This window comes from Cryptomeria japonica, chromosome 6 (genome assembly GCF_030272615.1).
Source record: "Cryptomeria japonica chromosome 6, Sugi_1.0, whole genome shotgun sequence".
NCBI lineage: Eukaryota > Viridiplantae > Streptophyta > Pinopsida > Cupressales > Cupressaceae > Cryptomeria > Cryptomeria japonica.
In genome coordinates this window covers 467,076,997-467,099,856 of record NC_081410.1, presented here as the reverse complement: position 1 = coordinate 467,099,856, position 22,860 = coordinate 467,076,997, and the positions used below count along the sequence as shown (strand labels likewise).

Sequence of the window (22,860 nt, the reverse complement as noted above, 5' to 3'; positions counted from 1 at the left end):
GTTTGAATGTACTCTATAGAAGAGAAACAATTTGTTGTGCATTGTTGTGTTGTTGTAGTTTGCAATATTGTCTGATGGTATAGAGGTTGCCTGTTTTGTGTTGCATGTTTCTCTTGTAGTTTGCTACTATTCAAGGAAGGTTGTTGTATTTGTTGCGATACAACGTTGGTATAGCCACATGATAAAGGAAGGTTCTGATTCAGAATAAGTGAATCCAAATCCATCATCTGTGGGGTTTCGCATGGTGCAGGCATAGGTAAGAGCATTTTGTGTTTCATTCGCTCCAAGCAACACTTTTTAGAGATTTCTTCTCTATGTTCTGTATAATAGCGACAATTTCGTTCTCTCTTTTTCTCTTTCCAAAAATTTCATTCTTGCATTGTGGTCTGCATTAATATTTTAGACAATTTAAATGAACAGAGCATATAAGATTATGAGTGTGCAAGAAACAACTATTAAAAATAGTGTCTATGTTCTAATCTATGTAGTTTTATTTGAAACTTATGTTTGATGCAATATTTGAATTGCATATGTTAAATACTTTTGCACAAAATTTAAGCACATACCCATACATATAGCTATACATGCATTGAGACATGAATGCACATAAAATAATATGGATAGAGACAAGTTTACTTACATATGTAGGCACACACCTTTCAAGATATACAATGTTGTGCATGTGCATATATATCTACCATGAGTGCCTGACTTTGTATGTACATGTTTATAGGTGCATATGTGGTTGTATGAATGGGAGTTTGCAGCTGCACAGGACCATATTCCTGCATATGCAGTACATGCGTGGAAGTTTGTAGCTATATAAAATTATATGTATGCATGTATGTGTATGGATTTTTTTATAAATGTATATACCAATTTCTATGATATACACATACATGTGTACCTATTTCTATACAGAAGCATAAACACATACATATAATAATTTATGCATTGATACATGCATGCACATAAAAAATATGTTACACACAGATTTACTTACATATGCAGACACACAAATTTCAAGACATATAAGGTTTTGCATGTGCATGTATATCTATTGTGAATGCCTTCCTTTGCATGTACATGTATACAGGTGCATATGTGGTTGTATGTATGCGAGTATGCAGCTGTGCAGGACCATATGTATGCATGTATGTGTATGGAAATATATGTAAATGTATATAGCAATTTATATCTATCTTTGTATATTGTGATACATAGATGGAGATGTATATGTTTATGCATACCGATAAATGCTGGAGAGAACATATAAGGCAACAAACATTTGCATAAATTGAATGAATACAAAGAAGAATGCGAAAGTTGTTGTTTTCAAAAGAGGAAAAGGCCAATGAACATAAATTTCAACTATATGTGAATTGGCAAGGATGCTCAAAATCTCCATTTCAATTTACAGTTCAACAATAATGAGAAGCATAAGTGTGTATGGACCAAGCATTAGAACATGTCTAAAAGGATTCAAAATATTACAATAATAAAAAGAGACAGGTCAACTAAATGCTTTGAATATTTAATAATAGTAAACATAAACAACATTATACAAGTCATTGACATTGCAAATTATAATTTCAATTGGGTAGAGATAGTGTGGTGGAATAGCATAATTTAGAAATCATGATTTCAAGGTCAGGAAATATGTTAAAACAACATAGATTGAAGCTATTGGTTCTTGTTTTAATATTTGCCCCAATGTGTAATCTGTATGGTTTCTTTCTTATTATGTTTTTACAGCACAGTATAAATATAGATATAAAAATTAAGAATATTTGGAAAAAATGGATGTTCAATAACAAGACAACATAAAAAGGTACAAAAGGATATAAAACAACAAGTTGCAAAGAAGCAAAACTGCATTTGATATATTTTAGATGCATGGCAGAACAAAACAAGAATTGGTTTGACCAGGTAAAATGAACAATTCTGGCAAACATGAACAACTTGAAGTAGAAGCAACTTTTGGAGAATTTTAGAACAAAAGCAATGTCAAAAACCAAAAGTTTAAGACAACCAAGAAAAACATGAGTTTAGATAGTGTTGATATACACAACCGTCGATAATTTAGTTCTGTTTGTCGATTACCACCAAAAACCAGTAACAAGTTATATATTCTACGAGGATCAAAAGGCCCATGAAAAGCATCACTATCTAATTGGTCTTGAACTGTGCAGTTGCACTCATCCAAGCAATCTTTGCAAGCAGAAGAGTACATTCAACCTGGAAATCAATATTCATAACTTTGGTAATTGTTGCTTTGAGCTTGGGCTCTGAATTGTACATGTTTGTTGTAATAGAGAGTGTGAAAACAAAGCAAGATAAAAGGACACCCTTGATAATAGTCTAAGGTGTTTTCTCTATAGTCAAATCATACTGCAGTAGATTTGTGCCAACCTCATCAAAGGTAGTAGCCCAAAGAGTGCCTATATGATCTTGGAGCTTCATCTGCAATAAGTATTTGTAATTGCATTCTGGCACATGAGTTTGACATCTTGAACAAAACCATAAATTATCATTTTGCTGGATGCATTTCTTTTACACTCTTTGCCATTAATTTTCAAAGGGCAAGCTAGATAGCAAAAATAATCAGTTTTAATGATTCTCACAACAACCCTAATAGTAGTTTCAATTGTTTTAGAGAGAACACTTGTACATTCTAAAACAGCTGTGATTGTAATCCTACTGTATTGTGAGTTAAGTTGTCCAACAACATAAGACAGTGGTAAAAGGTCATCTGGAATCTTTCCTCTTGACATAAGTGTCTCTATTTCAGGGATAGAAGGGTTTATATTTAGAGTTTTTGTTGTGGTTGTGTTGATCACCTTTCCATTGAAATAACCAACATGAGCATTTCTGACTGCAACGACAACAGTTGTTTGGATTGCATGCATGTTCTTCAAATCTTCACCTAGCCCTTGCCATGATGCTCCCCATAAGTTAACATCGATAGTAAAAGTTGAGACATCATTTATTTTGACAATTGTATTTGTTACTTTGCTTCCATCTTTTCTGTGAATTAATGAGGGTTCTCCAACAACAACTACAATACCAATAACATCAACTAAAGTGTTGTTGGTTCAGTATGTAATTTAATTGATCGGTGTGAATTGAGAATTATTTCCTTCACTATCAACAACAACATCACAATGCTTCAATATTGAATTGTTGTCCAAAGTTATCTCAAGATGACTGTTAAGCTTATTCCATTTTGTGTCAGCTTCTTTAATGCAACCTTTTGATACAGTATAATATGTTCCTACTTCAACCCTATGATAATGCATCTTTGCTACATCACCAAAGCAAGTTATTCTAATTCCAATACCTTCATCATCTATCATGTCAAAGCTAAACACTTGGCCAGTGGACTTTGGTGTACTATATTGATGCATCTTCCTCTTGTTTGTCACACGCCCCTTTATCATCTATTTATTTTGATAGGGGTTCAAGGCTTTAATCGAGCTGATATTAACAGAAGATTCATGCTACACAGGTTGGAGGTGTATTCCAAATTTAAGGGAACATTTAGTTGTGGTAGGTGTGTCTCAACCCAACATTTGTTGTTCTTGCTCTTTAAATAGGTATCTAGGTTTTCCAAGTAATGGAGAATTTGTAAATTTGATAGCAAGGTTGAATATTACTATAGTCCTATAAATCGAACAAAACAAGAGTTTGAATAATCCGGATAGTGTGCAAAGGGGGATTTCAAAAGCCAAGAACAAACCAGTAGAACATTTAGATGGTCCTACCTCGAGTTCCAAATATTTCTACAAGCATAAGCTGTCAATGATAGGATAGAGCCTATCTTTAATGTCTCTTAAAGCAGCAAATCACTGTACTTAGGTGGGAGGATCGCCAATTGCATGTGTGTGGCATCAGACAAAACAACCCTATATCGGGCACTGTCATCTTCATTGACTGTCAATTTTTCAAAAGACAAAAGCTGAAGTACTGGAGAGGGGACATCATCCCAATGTTGATGTAGAGGATTGCATGCGGGGTCAATTGTAGTTGTGGTTCCACTTCCTACAAGGATAATGGAAGACAACTAAATGGATACACAAGGTCATGTACATTTGTATGCATAGGCATGGGTATGACAGCCTTTTTTTTTTGGAGCTTCCAATTTGTATTACTATCTATGTGTGCTTTTCTTTATAGATGTTATTTTGTGTGCATGGACAAATTATAGATTGATGTATTCACTCATGCAAATGCACAAGGACAATGCAGAGAACACCTCTACATCAATTTATTTATATATATAAATACATAAACAGATCTAAAAAAATACTTGAAATAGTGACATATGTTGGTATATGCACTTGCATTGATGGATGACAATGCTTTGCAAAAGAAAAGAACAAATAGAGATATAATGTTTGTAAATAAGATGAATATGAGAAAACATATGAATAAATAAGCTCACCGAAGTTTCTGTAGAAGGCTGTTCTGAGCCATCAGAAGAGGTTGTCACAGACAACATTGTGGTAACCTGTTCTCGAGAGATGAGGAATGGGGTTTTGTACCGTGAAATAGTAATTCTATGTCACAAAATAAACATAAGTGAATATATTTTAATGATAAGCACAACTCATATTGCACTTGGGGACAAGAGCAAATCTTCAGTCCAACCAAATCACAATGAAAATTTAAAGTTACAATCACCAATGAATATGTAGAGTTAGAAGACAACAACTTATCAAGAACACTTTGAATACCCTCCTCTGCATTTAAAGAGTTTTAGAAAAACAAAAAACAAAAATCGCTCCAATTGATGATAAAACAAGTGCTGCATAGATACAACAAATGCCTCCTAGACTCAAGTAAATTTCTAATTACTTATATATGCATAGATGTTCAATATTTAGGTTCAGTTGTATATAATATATAGTTACAGCTATTGGAGCAATGAATCTAGTTTGGCTCTCTTACTATAATCGACCATAAACAATTGCCACATAGATGCAACAAATGGCTCCTAGAGTCAAGTACTTTTCTAATTACAGGAAACTACACAAATTAAATCTGGCACCTTTCTATATTTCTGACAACCATTCACATATTACAAGTTTTGCAAGGGCCAAAGTGAAAAAGAATGCAGGATTTCAAGGGGCTAAATCAGATAATTTCCTCAATTGCAGAATAGAAAAAAAAATATAAGGTACTGTGTTAGAAGAGAAACATGATCACTCGATGGGATCCATTTGAACAAATATTGCAGAATACCATCTCTACTACAATAAAATAATTTCTCAAATACAATTTGTTGTGTACTTGGTAAAATGTAGAAATTTCGCAGACATGACAATGGTGAAAGTTAATGATTCAATGATATGACTTTTTGTCCAATGTTACACTAATGATTGGGGGTTGATGTGAAACTTGTGTTTCACATTCTGATACTGATTTACTTGTTAGTTCTTAGTTTAGACGCTAAATTGGGTGGGTATGTGCAGACTTAGTTCCTATTAGTCATGTTATAAAGGGCTAATGTGTGTTTTAAACTCTGAGCCTATTTACAAATTTAGTACACAACATTTGGCATTGAGACACCCTACATAGGGGCACACCCATTTAACTACCTACCCCTTTCGTTTGAACCTTCTAACCAATCTTCAGAGCAAACTGAGCCTTTTGTGTTTCACATTCTGATACTGATTTACTTGTCAGTTTTAGTTTAGATGCTAAATTGGGTGGGTATGTGCAGACTCGGTTCCTGTTAGTCATGTTATAAATGGCTAATGTGTCTTTTGAATTCTAGGCCTATTTACTTTTTTGCTTTAATGTTTCTAAGGTTGCCCCTTCATCTGGAACAAGGTAGGATTAACAACAGAAATTAGTCTCCAAGAAGATATATTTGAACAGTGAAGCTTGCATGAGCAAAGAGCTATTGTGCATGAGAGTGAGAGTTGTCTCTATGGGATAGAAGATGTAGCTGAAATGTAATCCTATTGCCTAAGACAATGTTTCCTGATTACAATTTCTAAATTTGAGGAAAACATTTTCTTGTCTAATTGTCATTAAAGTACAGATGGCAATATGCAATATCAAACAAGCAATGCAATGTACATTAGGAATGAACACCACCAAACATATCTCTAGATTTTTTATAGAATTTGTGCTTAAATAGAAACATTTCTTTTTCATCAGTTAAATATATTAATAAGTTATAAAAAGCAAAAACCCTTCTTGAGCATATGCAAATGGAGGATTACAAACACCTAGCTGAAAGCTCCTATCCAATATACAATTTATTGAAATAAAAAATCGAAATACACATCCAAATAAGTACAATAGGTATTTGCGACTAGTTTGAAATTAGCATAGGCTAATATTTAATTAGAAACTAAGGCAGATCGCAGATTCAAAAAGAAGTGAGAAGAAGTGCAAATTGTTGGTTGTTGTTGTTGACAACATTGCAGATTCAATAGAGACAAGTAGAGTGAGGAAAGAATCACAGGGCAGAGGGTATATATATCAAAAAATGAAAATATTGTCAAAATTTTATGATAAATCTAGGATTTCTTGGTAATATACCATGAAAAATAAGTAGATTAAAGTGTTAATAAACATTTATGTTTTTCTTTTGTGTGCTTGATTTTTAATACGATTCACTAGCCTCTTTGTTAAATTACATTTAAGATACTTATATACATTCATAACTAATACTTATGATTACAATGGTTCAAACTTTTTATCATCCAGGTTTGTATTTAGTGTGATGGATAGAGCCGCTATTAATTTTTTTTTCTTTTAGCCAAATCTACTAAATGTAAAAGGAGATCAAATTGATATTTTGTATAACAATTGTTTGTAGGACTATAACTCTTATTGTCCAACATGTTTGGTCATGAAAAGTTATCATCGTCATTCCCGTCAGTGCATGATGAGGTCGACTATGTTGAAGTTTCAGCCATCCCAGAAACCAAGGGCAAATCCTATGAGAATTTTGTTGTTGGATGTGGGCCAGACTTGGATCAAGACAAAGCAGTAAAATACCAAATTGCGATGAAAATTTTAAGTTACAAATGCAAGGCGTGTTTGAAATATAACTTAAGTTATTTATTACTAGGAGTCTAAATAGAGTTATGCATTTTTAAATTTCACATTGCCCATAACCAATGCTTTCATTTAATAGCTAACAACATAATTGTTTTAGAATGACATAAAACACAACAAAAAGTGATTTGGTTGTGCACGGATTCCCCAAAAAAATCACTTAAATCATGGCAAATCACTTATTTCAAGATTCTGCACAAAATTGTGACATGCTGTCAACGATGCTGATGAGAAAAAATGGGTACAGTTTGCATGAAAAATATCATGAAACCCTACCAAAGCAGGATTCTCTAAAAAATGAGACAAACCAAATCCAGTCTCCCTAAGCTGTTAGATCAATCTTTTTTAGAATAAATGGAAAGTAGATGTAAAAAAATTGTGGTTTTAGAGCTACTAGATTCTTGAGCTTGAGACAAGATTTTTGCAGTGTTTTAAATTTCAAACACACACAACCATGTATATGTATATGTCTACATGTATATATATACACATACAACCACTTTAGCAAACATGTATATGGTTGTTGACTGAATTGCATGTACATGTATATGTCAACCTATATGCCATACATGTATATGGTTGTATATGTCAACTGAATATACATATGGTTGTATAGAAAATTTCAAGGAACTTCATATGGATATACATATACATATACGTATACACATATGCGTATACATATACATATATGCGTATACAACCATATGCATATGAGCAACTATAATATACATATGCAGCGATTTGTATATGTATATGAGCAACTATAATGAACACCATAGAAAATTACATTGAATATGTATATGGTTGTATATGTCAACTACATTCATATGAATATACATATAAGTTGACTGAACTGTTGTTGATTGTATATGGTTGTATATGTATATTTTTGACTGGTTGTTGACACAATGTGCATGACTGTTGACTGAATTGCCAAGATGCTTGCTAAAGTGGCTCCAAATTCAAAACATGTCAGAATGCCATAAATTAGATGTAAGCACCTCATAAATTGATAGCATCAAAGGTTGTTGCTAAACATTCTATCCTAAATATTTCTGTCAAGAGAATTGTCACAGAAATAACCTGAAGAGCAATGTACATAAGATTCATTTCACAGTTCAAAATATCTCCTCATGAAGAAACAAATAAGCATCTAACACTAGGTATTGCAATAATAGAATATATGAAAATGACAACATATAAACTCACCGAACCAATGCTTTCATTTAACAGATAACAACATATTTGTTTTAGAATGAAATAAAACACAACAAAAAGTGATCTGGGTGTGCACAGATTCCCAAAAAAATTCACTAAAATCATGGCAAATGACTTATTTCAAGATGCTGCACAAAATTGTCATGCTATCAACAATGGTGATGAGGAAAAATGGGCACAGTTTGCACGAAAAATATAATGAAACCCTACCAAAGTAGAATTTTCTAAAAAATGAGACAAACGAATTTAACTAGTCTCCCTAAGCTTCTGGATCAATATTTGTACAATAAATGGAAGGTAGATGTAAAAATATTGTGGTTTTAAGAGCTACTAGATTCTTGAGTTCGGGACAAGATTTTTGCAGCGTTTTAAATTTCAAACACACACAACCATGTATATGTATATGTGTACATGTATATATCTGCATATGCCCACTGAATATACATATGGTTGTATAGCAAATTCCAAGGAACTTCATATACATATACATATACATATACATATACATACACATATATATGTATACAACCATATGTATATGAGCAACTATAATATACATATACAACCATATGTATATGTATATGAGCAACTATAATGAACGCCATAGCAAATTCCATTGAATATGTAGATGGTTGTATATGTCAACTACATACATATGCATATACATATACACATAAGTTGATTGAATTATTGTTGATTGTATATGGTTGTATATGTATATTTTTGACTGGTTGTTGACACAATATATATGACTGTTGACTGAATTGCAAAGACGCTTGATAAAGTGGATCCAAATTCAAAACATGTTAGCATCCCATAAATTATATATGTCACCAAGCCTGACTTTATATGTACAACCATAGAAAATAGAACTATCATCTCTGCTTTTCCTAGAGATTGTATGTCTATAGTTTGAATGTCTCGCTTTCTTCTCCCGTCGTTTATCTATCCTTTTCTTTTATAGCTTGAATGTTTTATCCTTAAATAATTTCCTAAACCTTTTTTATCCTTTTGCTCTTCCTTCATCACCTGCAGGTTTAAGATGTTTGTTGGGGAATCAGATTAAACCTATTGGGGGTGCCTAAAAACATATTATAGGAGACTCAGGTACTGAAACATGATACTTCAAGGATAGAACTGCCAATAATGTCTAGAATTTCTTCTAAAAGGATGTTGAATTATTGCAAATTGATGCAAAAGAAAAGATGTTAATTCTATTTGTCTATGGAAAGACAATCTCTCAAATGTGGCACCCGTGTTTTTTTTTGAAGTAACAGAGAAGTGGTTTCAGAAAAGAATATTATAACAGCTAAAGCATCTAATACTAGGTATTGCAATAATAGCATATATGAAAACAACAATACGAGTTTTTGGAGAATAAATTAACGGCGGGGTTTTGGTGAAAAAACATGGGATGCAAAAATTTGATATATAGTTTTCGGCAGGTCATACACGTGCTACCGGTTACTACTCTTCCATTCCTACGATCTGCTTACTCAATATATTCCCTTTATGAACTAGTCATTGGACTTAACCTTTAATGACCTCGAACTGAACAGACCGAATGGAGGGTTCAACGTCGCTCTTCTCTCCCAAGTGTTGAGATTATGGACCACCACAACTTTGCTTCATATGTCAATAGGGGTTCCAAACATGGGTTATTTTGTTGTGAATGTGCCCATTAACATTACAATACATCATCTACGACTTAAAATCAATTTTGTATTTTGTTTAAATTTTTTTTCCCATTAATTTAGGGTTTAACGGATATTCAGGACATGAGATGCAAATAGGGTTCCAACAATGTCTGCACTTTACTCATGACATAAGATGCTAATAGGGGTCCAGGAATGCCTGCACTTTTGTAATTGATTGATGCACATGAGCATGCCCACCAATTCCTAGGGCAAATTAAACTTGGGTCTTCCTAGTGGCAATGCTCTAGCTTACTATTAAGTCACACCCACTGGACTTATAAAGAAATAACTCACCTGCAAATTGGAAACAAATCTCCAGAGCTTCCGTCCTTTTCTTCTTTGATTTAGCAAACGAAAATAGGCCAAAGAAATTAACTTCTTCCTGCCATAAACCCAAACACACGCCAAACATTACATCAGAAAACTAAAGAAAACAACAGAATCAAAAACCAGTATTACAACCCACAAAGCAAAACACCTCACTCCCCTGCAAATTTCAACCAAATCTCCAAGAGAAGTATACGAACGCAGTAGTGGACAAGGTAGATCTACACTTCACATAAAATGAGCAAAATGACAGAAAAAGGGTAGGAAATAAGCAAGGATGTAAACAAAAAATGTAGTAGTGGACAAGCTAGATGTGGACGACACACAAAATGAGCAAAATGATGGAGAAACTTTCCAACCGACAATAATAAATGTTGATTAGACCATCGGCTTAATTATTATTATTAATTTAAGTTTACATCGAATGAAATAAATGTTGATTAGATGTGAGCAAAGTTTAATTCATATGTCCCTTCGAATTTGCAACCTGTGAAGTAATCTTTCCAATTGACAATAATAAATGTATGCCCGGTCAAATAAATGCCACTGTCCAGTTTTCAACCGTTTTTTTTCCCGATTCTTTTTTCTGGATGGCTGACACTTTCCCAGCAAACAAAACCTCATACTAAAAGCCTATCGGCTTAAAAATGCCAAATCCCAATTATTAAGTGTTTATCCACTAAACAATTCACAAAACAACTAAAATATAAATATATATTAAAAACCTATAGATGTTGTTATTTGCGAATATGTTAATACATTTATTTGCATCAATGTTTTGGATCACATTCCATGATCCGTCATCAAGATGAGAGCTGTGAAAAGCAAATCATGAAGTGTGATCTGAAGCGTTGATGCAAATAAATGTTAACACAGTTAACACAGCACATTTTTTATGACAAATATTCAAGTTAAATATAACGAGAGTTGTTATACTAAATTTATAGTGAAACCGCAGATACGTAATTAAGGAGATTCAAATTGGCAACGCTGGAAATATAGTACGGGAGGTTACTGTGTTTTTAATTTATTCTCAATTAATTAGAAAATAAATTGAAATTTTTACATATCCGTTGTCGTCTAGTCCGGTTAGGATATCTGGCTTTCACCCAGACGACCCGGGTTCAAATCCCGGCAACGGAAATTTTAGTTTTGGGTGGGTTTTGTACCACAAGTATGCTGCCGTTGAAATTCAGTATCGTGTTTTTATGATTCCGTTTGTGTTACTCTATTATATTCAATAAAATATAAAAGATACAAAATATCAACATCAGCTGGAGTAGCTCAGTTGGTTAGAGCGTGTGGCTGTTAACCACAAGGTCGGAGGTTCAAGCCCTCCTTCTAGCGTAAACTTTTTACGTTTTTCCCCGCGTGGAGATAAATACGATAAGTTAAAAAAGGAAATGAAAAAAGGCTCATTTCTTTGAAAATAAGGCGGCGTATGATAGATGTAAAATTCCATCACAGGGTTTCTCTTTTGAATTCAGTAAAGACTTCTCAACCATTTTGAAAATCAAATGTCCTCTGAGTTGCAGCTATGTCTTGGACGTGTTTGTCCTTTTGGAATAGGCGGTTTTGTTAAATCGGCGTTGAGCATCACAAACAGCTATCAGTTATATAAATCTTATTCAAAATAACGTAAGGATCCGTGGCGCAATGGTAGCGCGTCTGACTCCAGATCAGAAGGTTGCGTGTTCGATTCACGTCGGGTTCAAAACGTTTCAATAAAATTTAAACTGTTTTTTGGTATAAGCATTTTACACACAAATGTTATTTTATTTTTCTTTAACGAATTGGCTATTTCTATTCACGTTGGGTTCAAAACTTTACAAATGTTATTTTATTTTTCTTTAACGAATTGGCTATTTCTATTCACGTTGGGTTCAAAACTTTACAAATGTTATTTTATTTTTCTTTAACGAATTGGCTATTTCTATTCACGTTGGGTTCAAAACTTTCCAATAATATTTAAACAGGTTTTTTGGTATAAGCGTTTTACACACACATGCTATTTTATTTTTCTTTAGCAAGTCGCTAGTCAAAATCATATTAACTCTTACAGAATTTTAGGATGAAGGTAGTATATGTTTAGTCAAGACAAAATGGTTCTTAATTTCTTTTTTAGGAGGATTTATGGATAGTCATGGCAATGATGCTATAAAATTAATTTCCGAATGTTTTAAAAAAAAAGAGTTGGAGAGGTAAAATAAAATAAAATAAATTTAGAATAAGCATAAATATAAGTTTAGTCAAAATGATAATGATTCTTAAAAAAATTTAGGATGAAGGTGAATATATGTTTAATCAAGACAAAATGACTTTTAAATTTTTTTAAGTGTGATTTATGGATAGTCATGGTAGGTAAGGTAAGGTTGATAGTAAATGAATTATTCGAGAGATTGAAAAATATAATTATTTAATTAATGCCATTTATAATTTGAGTGGTATGATTGAAATAAATAGTTCAACTAAAGTCAAACATGTTGATTTACTACCTAGTACTAGTGTCGATAATAAAGATGACACACATAAATTTTTTGAGCTTGTTTGAATGTTCTTGATAATCATAGTGCATCACTAATTAATTTTGTTTCTTTTGGCATGTATATACCCAAGCAAAATGGAATGGTGTACCATGAGGCGTGATCTCAAGAATGTAGAATTGTATGGTTCAAGATGTTCCTATAACCAAAATCTATGGAATTAGGCAACACATTTTCATTATCCTTAGCATTCTTCCTATTTTTTTATTGGAACATGATACTAGAAAGGATAACACGTGTTTGTGGATTGATCATGCTAAAGATGACATTCCACGATATTTAATTATCCAAGATTTGTACTCTAAATAAGCTTATCTTACCTAAATTATATGTTTTAGAGTACAAATATGAACTCGCTAGACTTAGAACTTTACCACAAAAGTTGTTATTACTCTTGCATATACTAAAAAACCAGTCAAGAGGATTTCAAAATAATCACTATCCTGCATCTTTAATGTTTGATCTTGAGTTAGGTTGGGGTAGTTAGGTGTTAGCTTAGGGTTAGTCTAGTCTCTCTTTTGGTATTTTTGTCATTCGATTGTGTTTTATGTTGTATCTTCACCTATTATTTTCTTTTGTGGGTTTTTTGCCTTTATTTTCTTTTCTTTAGTTAAGTCTAATGACTAATAAATGGATAGAGTCATGGTAGGTAAGATTGATAGTAAATGAGTTACTTTGAAGATTGAAAAATATAATCATTTGACTAATGGCATTTATAATTTGAATGGCGTTATTGAAATGATTAGTCCAATTTACTACCTAGTACTAGTGTTGATAGTAAAGATGATGCACATAAATTTTTTTGAGCTTGTTTGGATGTCCTTGATAATCATAGTACATCATTAATAAATTTTGTTTCTTTTGGCGTGTATATACCCAAGAAGAATGGAATGGTGTACCACAAGGTATGATCTCAAGAAGGTAGAATTGTGTGGTTCAAGCATGTTCCTATAGCTAAAATCTATGGAATCAGGTGGCGCATTTTCATTATCCTTAGCATTCTACCTATATTTTATTTGAATATGATGCTAGAAAGGATAACATGTGTTTGTGGATTGATCATGCTAAAGATGAAATTCCATGACATTTAATTATCCAAGATTTGTGCTCTCCAAATAAGCTTATCTTACCTAAATTATATGTTTTTGAGTATAAATATTAACTTGCTAGACTTAGGACTTTACCACATAAGTTGTTATTACTCTTCCATGTATTGAAAAACTACTCAAGAGGATTTCAAAATAATCACCATCCTACATCTTTAATGTTTGATCTTGAGTTAGCTTGGGGTAGTTAGGTGTTAGCTTAGGGTTAGTCTAGTTTTGCTTTTGGTATTTTTGTCATTCGATTGTGTTTTATGTTGTGTCTTCTCTTATTAGTTTCTTTTGTGGGTTTTCTGTCTTTATTCTCAAACCTTCATTGCCTTGTTCCTTGGGTTTTATTGTTTAGTTTTCCTCTTCTATAGGTGGTTGTTTCCCTTTCTCACATCTCTTCCTTCTATTTTTGGGTTCCCCTTTTCAAGGTGAAAACTGGATATTGTATGCACCTTATGCCAAGAACTGATTATATTGGGAGATTTATCATTTATATTTTTAAATACCTAATCAGACAACTATATAAGAAAATTTAGTTTATCTTCATCCATCTTGAGCCTAAGGATTCTATCATGTACTAGAAATTGGTGCATTACAAAGTTTTTGAGAAGTTGAAAATCTAACACATCTCGCACATCTTAAAAAATCCATTAGCTAGTTTTCATCAAATGCGATAACTTTATGCTAAGTGAGTAAAATGTTATATTTCTTTCAAGATTTCCATCATGGCTCCCAACTCAATATCTGGCTCCATTCCTAAGAATTGAAAAATGAGAAAATACGCTTTAAGGAATATTAGTATATAAGAAAGTAGAGATAAAAGAAAATAAATTTCAAAATAAAGTCCACTTTTAATGGTGCCTCAAGTATCTCTATTAGGGCTATGGACACTTAGATGAAAATAAAACAATGCGTAGATGGAATCAAAGGTATTTTTATTGGGCCTATAAATGTCTAGCTAGTAGTAGAGGTATACCTTGGACACCATTACATGTAAAAAAAACAAGTTAACCTATGAAGCTTGGATGGGTTCTACCTCACTTTGATCCTAACAATGTTTTATGGAAGAAAATGAATCATATGCACACATGATATATTTAAGCTTCAACTTAAGTCTTTATAGTGTCCTTGTCTTGATTATATTCACACTTCTTAATTTCTTTTATATAAGCATAAACTAAGAATTTCGGGTATTTGGAAGGTTGTGTGTTCAAAATGTTTGGAGCATTTTCCTAGCAGAGTTGCCATTTGTTATGTCTTATATACACACTCAAGCTTTTTAGTTAGGTCTTAGGATTAAGAGTTCCTCAAAAATACCAAAAATTAAAAAATTTCTACTAAAAAATACTAATAATTTAAATTCACAAAAAATAAAAAAAAAAAAATTGAAAAATTAAAAAAAAAAAATATTTTTTAAAAATTCAAAAAATTAAATATTTAAAATAAAATAAAAAAATTGTTTCAAGATCTAGGATTTAAGACTTTGGAATCAATATCGAAAAGTTTGGAATCCTCGTGAGAGATCGTGAGACCCCTCAAGTCAAAAATCCAAATTTGGACTAGAACCAAATAATAGGGGAGAGGAGCTAGAATGTGTGCACCCTAAATAAAGGTTCTTAAAATCATATGTGGACATTTCAAACAAATTTGAATTTTATACAACAGCTTACTTGTCAAGTCCCCTACTAAGAAACAAAATTTCAAGTCCATATGGTCAAATATGATGCCACATCAACATGCATTTTTGTGAAGGTGTCCAAAATGGTCCCAAATTGTCATAAGATCCATAGGTGTGCACTAAGTTATGTTTCCTTGTGCGAAGATGTGGCATCACATCATTGGTTATTTTTTGAATTTTAGAGGTACTTTTTTTGGGGAAAAACATTGACATGACATTTTTTGAGCACCACTATTGGTCTCATTTTGTCTATGTACTATAACATGTATTGGCTCCTCTCTCCTAATATGAATTTTCTTTTTCTTTAAATTTTTTTTTTTCCACATCCCTATGCACATGCAATTTCCACGTTTCATTAAAAAAATTGGGATGAGATGTAATATTGGACTTGGGAATTTTAATCATGCTAAATGAAATGGAAAAATAAAGAAATCTCTTTAAATGCCTCCTTTTCATTGACCAACAACATTAAAATTTAAGCTATATTTAAACAATTTATATTATAATTCTTAAATTAAAAAGTGAGCTTTAAGTTTTAAATTCTTTTGTTTTCAGAATTCATGATATAGGTTTATCTAAATTTTTTGAGGACTTATTATATACATCCTTGGAAACGCATAGTTTTAAAGGCATTTATAATTTTCCAAATGAACATATTAAATGAATGAATTAATTATGTGGTTTATGATTTGTAGGTACTTATGATGAATATGGAATAGATTAAAGTGGTTAGATTTTGTGGGTTTGATATCATAAAACAAAGGCACAAGAATATTAATTGCGATTGAATGAATTGTCAAACGTTGGTGATAATTGGAAATGGTGTACACATGGAAACAAATTACATTTTCCACAGATGTTGAGACAAATCAAGAGATGAACTTGGGGTTGAGCTAAAGAATACATACACACTAAAAATAGAGTATTTTCCTCATAAGTTCTTGTATGCACAAACAATTTCAATTTTGCATATTCTTTTGGTTGGAAACATTTTTTTAGATCCATAAAATATAAAAACTTGCTCATTGAAGGGGTTAGAGGGTTAGAAGATTAAAAATTTGACATATTGTAAAATTTGGGCTCTAGCCATTTTTAAAATTGAGTTACTTTTGCATTTATTTTTTATATCACTTTAGAATAGTTGAGGATAAACCTATATAATTCCATATGAAAAATCGTCACTTCAAACCGTACGTCTGTCACAGAACCTTTACAAATCACTTTAGAAATCACATGACACAAGGTTCTGTGACAGACGTACGGTTTGAAGTGACGATTTCCGATTTCCATGACAGTTTGCAAATTAATTTACAGAGATTAATTTAGAGCTCGTTTTTGTGTAGAGATTCAAAGTGGTGAGGAGAATGAGAGTAATTAGAGGTAATAAGAAGGTTCTACGACCACTCCTGTGTCATATTCAGTGTCGGGTGCACTTTTTTCCGTATGCCCTAGATAGCGGTGAACCCTTTGGTGACACCTTATTGAGGGGAATACATAGTCATCATCTCAGTCAATAAAGGAAACACTCGCCAGTCACCCTCTCATTCCAAATGTCACCATTGGAGGTAAGACCCTTGAATTTGCATTCTTCCTAATGGAGTATTAGATGTGATTGATAACTGTAGTCAAAGACCTGTTTTTTTGTTTTTTTTCCTGCAGGGGCTTCATTCTGAATAGGAATTTAATAAATGGGCAAAAACACATTGGGGAAATAAGGGACGGATGATTGAATGTATCGGAGGGCTAGGAAAGGGTTACATTTCTAGTACTTATTTTCAACTGAACATGCTCAAGCAACCCTACACTACGGTTCTTGGACAATATGTGGTCAAATATGTTACTTACAGGGCTAGGATTTAGACTTTCACCTTGAGGGAGTCAATAAGTCTTGTTACCCAATGTGGGTAGAATTCACAATTTTGAACTTGGCTTTCTACTCATTCATTAAAGACATATAATCACAACTAGGTAGATTTCTATGGTGCAATTTTTTTTTTTTTTAATACTCGAGTCTTTGTGTGCACCCAAGGGCATGCATTGAAGATGCTGTGAACCAATCTTTACCTGACACCCTTTAGCTTATTGGGCCGGGGTTTAGTTTTTCTCAACCCATCTCTTATCTTAACAAACCTAATGCCTACTTTTATTGCCACAAATAAGGACATCTTATTAGGGAGTGCCTTGTTTATAAACCCAAAGCCAACTTCAACCCATCATCACCTACCCCCTCTTCTCTTTCAACTCCTTTTGTTGACCAAACACTTCAATCTTAAGATGACTCTTCACATGGCAACATCCCCCCTTCCCACTCCATTCAACCATCACCAAAACCATCCCCTTCTCTTCCTAAGTCCTCCATTAAAGCTCCTGTGAGCAATCCCTCTTTTATGACACCTCCATTACATAACTCTCTTCTTCCTGCAACCCCTAATTCTCCTTTTTGGTAAACCTACTTCTGACAAGGAAACCATCCTCAAGGAAGAATGTAGTATGGTTAAGAAAATAAAGTAACTCCCAAATCTATATTTGAATGGACAAAGCAATGTGAATCAACCTGCTACTCCTAGAGCTAGATCTCCCTCTCTAGGGCCTCGTAGACAAAGGTCTAGATCCCCTGTTGAGGATCTCTCTAGGGCAATTATTCCTCTTCAACAACAAAACTCTTTATGGGAGAATCAATTCAAAGTGTTAGACTCAGAGGATATGGATTCCCTTCCCAAAATCCAATGAAGTTTTTTACTATGTCATGGAATGTTTAGGTGTTTATCTATCCCCTCAAGAAGAGTTCATTTCAAGAAGGCTTTGCAAATCTAGAAGACATGTTATTTTCTTACAAGAAGTTAAAATAGGGGATACTCACCTCCAAATTTCTCTTCATTCCTTATGGAGGGAAGGATGGTTTAAGACCACTCTTCATAACGAGGGAAGTAGGGATGCAGTGTTAGGAGTGGCACCTTGGTTGTCTAAGTTTATTATCTCTTTTAGAGTAGATCCCAATAATAATTGTGTGTATTGCTTGTTGTTTCTACAAGGAAGATCTATTGGTTTTTGCTCCATCTATGCCCCCAATGACTCCCCATCTCGAATTAAACTATGGGAATGGATGGTTAATATTCTCCCAATAGCTGAGTGGATTTGGGGAGGCGATTTCAACATGGTGGAAAAATATCATGATAGAAGTTGGTTCCACCCTCATAAGTTATCCCAAAAAGAATCTGAAGCTTGGATCCTTACAAGAAATTCCTTGGGAGTTGTTGACCCTATTGTTGATAAAATGGATTCTCATGGTCAGAATTGGTTTACATGGTCCAACTTAAGAGAAGGAGAATTAAGGAAACTCAACCGCATTGATAGATTTTACCTTGTTGATTCTATCTCCATTGTCCCCTCTTCTTATAACACCTTATTAGAGTTGATTCTACAACCTCTCTTTTGGATCACCTCCCAATTTTGGTGACATGTTAGCTTTCATTGTGCCCATCCAAACATTTTATCCTTCCCTATAAGCTCAACACGTCTCATCTCAACCATCCTTAATGAATTGATTCTCTTATTTCCATTTGGAATGATGATCCTAGACCTCAACAAAATGAGAGTTGGATTCAATGTTGGAATGAGGCTATTATCCATTGCACTACTTTCCTAAGAGATTATGGAAAAAGAATGACCAAACAAAGATCTAGAATGGAGAAAACATTAAGATACCAATTGGAAAAAATTAGAGCCCTTTTAAAATTATCCCCAACTAGAACTTCTCTTCAACATGTTGTTGTTGATGCTAAATCAAAACTTAGAATATTTGAATTTTATCGATGTTTTGGGCTAGGATTCATTGGATGAAAGAAGGAGATAAAGGAACAATTTTTTTTTTAACTATATCAATCATAAACATTCCCAAGAAAGAATTTTGCCCATTTATGATCAAGAGGGGCATATTCATGACAATCGTAAAGATATGAAATCTCTCCTTTTCCAACACTTTCAGTTGTTGTTTATTGATCCCATTGAAGGTGACCAACTTTAAGATATTATTGAAGATATGGTCATAAATTTTATCCCTAGTAAAATCAATCTTGAACAACAATCATATTTAGATCTTTTAATCATCCTTGAATAATTTTATGCTTCTTTGAAAGATATGGCCAAGTCAAAAAGTCCAGGAATGGATGGGTTACCTACAAAGTTTTACAAGGCAATGCGGCCTTTCATTAGGGAAGATTTCTATGAGGTGTATAAAGAAGCCTTAGCCCAAGGATCTTTGGGTTCCACTATTAATAAAGGATTGATTAAATGAATTCCTAAAAGAAAAAATGAGAACAACATCTCAGGCTGGAGACCAATTACTCTTCTCATTACCTCCTACAAGATTATAGCTAAAGTGATTGCTAAAAGAAACAAATACACGGTGCAAGAGATTGTAAGACCTAAGAAAACTCGATTTATTGGAAGAAGGTTCATTCTTGAGAATTTGGTGTTAGCTTGGGAAACTATGGAATGGGCTCAACAAACTGGGTAAAATTACCTCCTCATCAAATTGGATTTTGACAAATCTTATGATAGGATCAGATGGTAGTTCATACAAATGGTTAGGTTTTGGTCCTAAGCTCATTTTCTATATAAAAATTCTCTTTTTTTTATGCTAATGTATGCTTAGAAATTAATGGTTCAATCAATTAGGCTTTCCCTCTTCAAAGATCAATAAGACAAGGTTTTCCCTTAGCTCCCTTGCTTTATGTGCTCATTGTTGATGCCCTTGGATACCTTCTAAATCATGATAAACAATAGAAAATCATCCATGGTATTTCTCTCCTAGGTGATGAAGTGGTTTTGAATTCTCATTTTGTTGATGATAGCTTATTATTCATTCAAAATTCTCAAGAGGGGCTCAACAACACTCTTGAAATCTGGGACTTATATTGTGCTACTTCCGTCTCTCTAATTTCTCCTAATAAAACTAAATTTTGGATGACTTCAGCTGATAAACCACCCTCTTAGATACCCTCCCAATGGAAATTCAACAATCATGGTGTGATCTCAAGATACCTTGGCAACCCATTTGGTATAGGCATCTCCTTATCTAAAATGTGGCAATGGTTCATGCTCAAGTTAAAAACAAAGCTTGAACATTGGTCAAACAAATTTATCTCAATGGTTGGTTGTATTCAAATTGCTAATAAAATCCTCATATCTAGCCATGTCTACATTTCATCTTGTTGGCTCCCTTTGAAAAGTAGCTATAAAAAGTAACACAATTAATTAGAGGGTTCTTTTGGGGAAGATGGAATAATAAAAGAGGACATCCTATTGCTGAACATGGTCACATTGTATTAAGCCAAAAATAAAAGAGAGTTTAGGAGTGATTGAACCTTTTACACAATTTTACCTAATTACCAAATGGATTATAAGAAGCAGGTTCATGGAGCAACATCATGGAAGTCACTTATTAGACACAAAATTGCTACCACCAAAGCCAATAATTCTTGGAAAGATGTTGGATGGAAAGATAAAATCATTATGGCAAGATACTTTAAAACTCAAGCTTCTAGACAATTTTTAAGCATATGGAAAGCGTGGCAGCTTGTGTCTCCTCTTCTTGAATGGAATGGACAAGACCTTAGCCATGGGATGATCTTCTTGTGTTCATCTAATTGGTGGAATTGATTGATATGATTTCATGATCAACCTCTTGCTCTTTGTTCCCTATTACATAGTAAGAGCTTATTCAAAAAGTGCATCACATAATTTAGGGAAATTTGAGACTTCTCCTCATCTACTTGGAAAAGAGACTTGTAGCTTAAACAAGAGTTCAAACTATCTAATTCTTTGATTAATGCTATTCACAAAGTCCAATAAGTTGTTCCTCTAGATATTCAATTGGAAATTTCTACTCCTATTGGTTGCAACTTTTTTAAAGATTGGAGGTGGTTGCTGGGCTATAACATAAAAAAAAATCCTTGTAAGATAAACTACCATAAACTCCTTCCTCCAAATCACTTACAACCAAGGCTAAATCTAAAATGGCAAGTAAATTGGTCTAAGTTCAAGTGGTTTAGCTTTCAAGCCTTACTATTTAGAAATCCAAAGATAAAGCTAAAGCACAATTTCTTGCGTGGAAAATCGCCCATTATAAAGTTATTGTAGGAGAATGCTTGTCCTTTCTCCCTACCCACTCCATCAAATGTTCATTTTGTCACAAGATGAAGACAATTAAACATGCCTTTTGGTTTTGTTAACATTCTCAAAAAATTTGGCAAAAAATCCAAACTTGTTTTCTTGCTATATTTAATAGGAAACTAAATTGGAGATCAACTTTGTTAGGACTGGATTGCTTTCAAAATTTCTTTTCAAAATCTTTTCATCAATGTATTTTGTTATATATTTGGCTTCTAAGATGCAAAGCTATTTTTTCTAATGCCTTCCCTCCTACAAAAGTTATTATGTATGGTTTATTTGCTTGTATTATATTACAATAGTCCTCTTTTTCTAGATCCTTGAAAGAGAAAATCAGCTATAACCTTGAGCTCAAGACACAATTTTATCAAGTTCAGTCCCAACTGAGAGTTGTTTCTAAGGATCACTATGGTTCTCTTCTCACAACTACGAATCTCATTCAAGAGGATCATGTACTTGATACCCTTGGAGATAAATGATTTCATTCTTATTGCAATATGAAATCTGCACTTATATTGTTTTACTTAATGATTTCTTGTTATGCTTCTCGTTGTAAAGTTCATGCTTAGTTGTAGTCAATTTTATTGCTCTTTCAAGGTCTCTTGAAAGACATATCCTTGTATATTATTTTTTTGTTAATTTAAATGCATATTTCTAATAAAAAAAGAAAAGGAGGAATTGTAGTTTGAAGATAAAATAACAACAATGCCTTGCATGGAAGGAGGGCCCACATGTTGATAGAGAATATTCAAGCCATGTTTGAAATGGAAGTGCCAATTTTCTAGGAGAAGATTCAAAACATACCAAATCCTTTAAACAAGTTGCCCATCCAAAGAATATTTAAAGAATTAGCATACCATATATTTTATAAATACAATTCATGTAGAAGACATTGAGAGATATCAAATTTGAAAAATATTTAGTAGCAACATACATTAAATAATTTTATATGGGTAATAAACTCCAAATTCTAGATTAAATCGTAGATGATTTTTTTCAAATACCATACTATTGCAGATTGTGAAAGTTGATTGCATTCCTTATAATTTTAATTA

The 22,860-nt window shown here is 33.0% G+C and overlaps 3 non-coding genes across 3 annotated transcripts; all 3 read left to right on the top strand.

The window, feature by feature from the left end:
• The first annotated feature begins 11,388 nt into the window (after window positions 1-11,388).
• TRNAE-UUC (transfer RNA glutamic acid (anticodon UUC)) lies at window positions 11,389-11,462 on the top strand. Its single transcript has one exon. It is a non-coding gene; the product is annotated as a tRNA-Glu (tRNA).
• A 130-nt stretch (window positions 11,463-11,592) lies between these two features.
• Window positions 11,593-11,666, top strand: TRNAN-GUU (transfer RNA asparagine (anticodon GUU)). Its single transcript has one exon. It is a non-coding gene; the product is annotated as a tRNA-Asn (tRNA).
• Window positions 11,667-11,961: 295 nt separating this feature from the next.
• TRNAW-CCA (transfer RNA tryptophan (anticodon CCA)) lies at window positions 11,962-12,033 on the top strand. The gene has a single exon. It is a non-coding gene; the product is annotated as a tRNA-Trp (tRNA).
• Window positions 12,034-22,860: the final 10,827 nt, after the last annotated feature.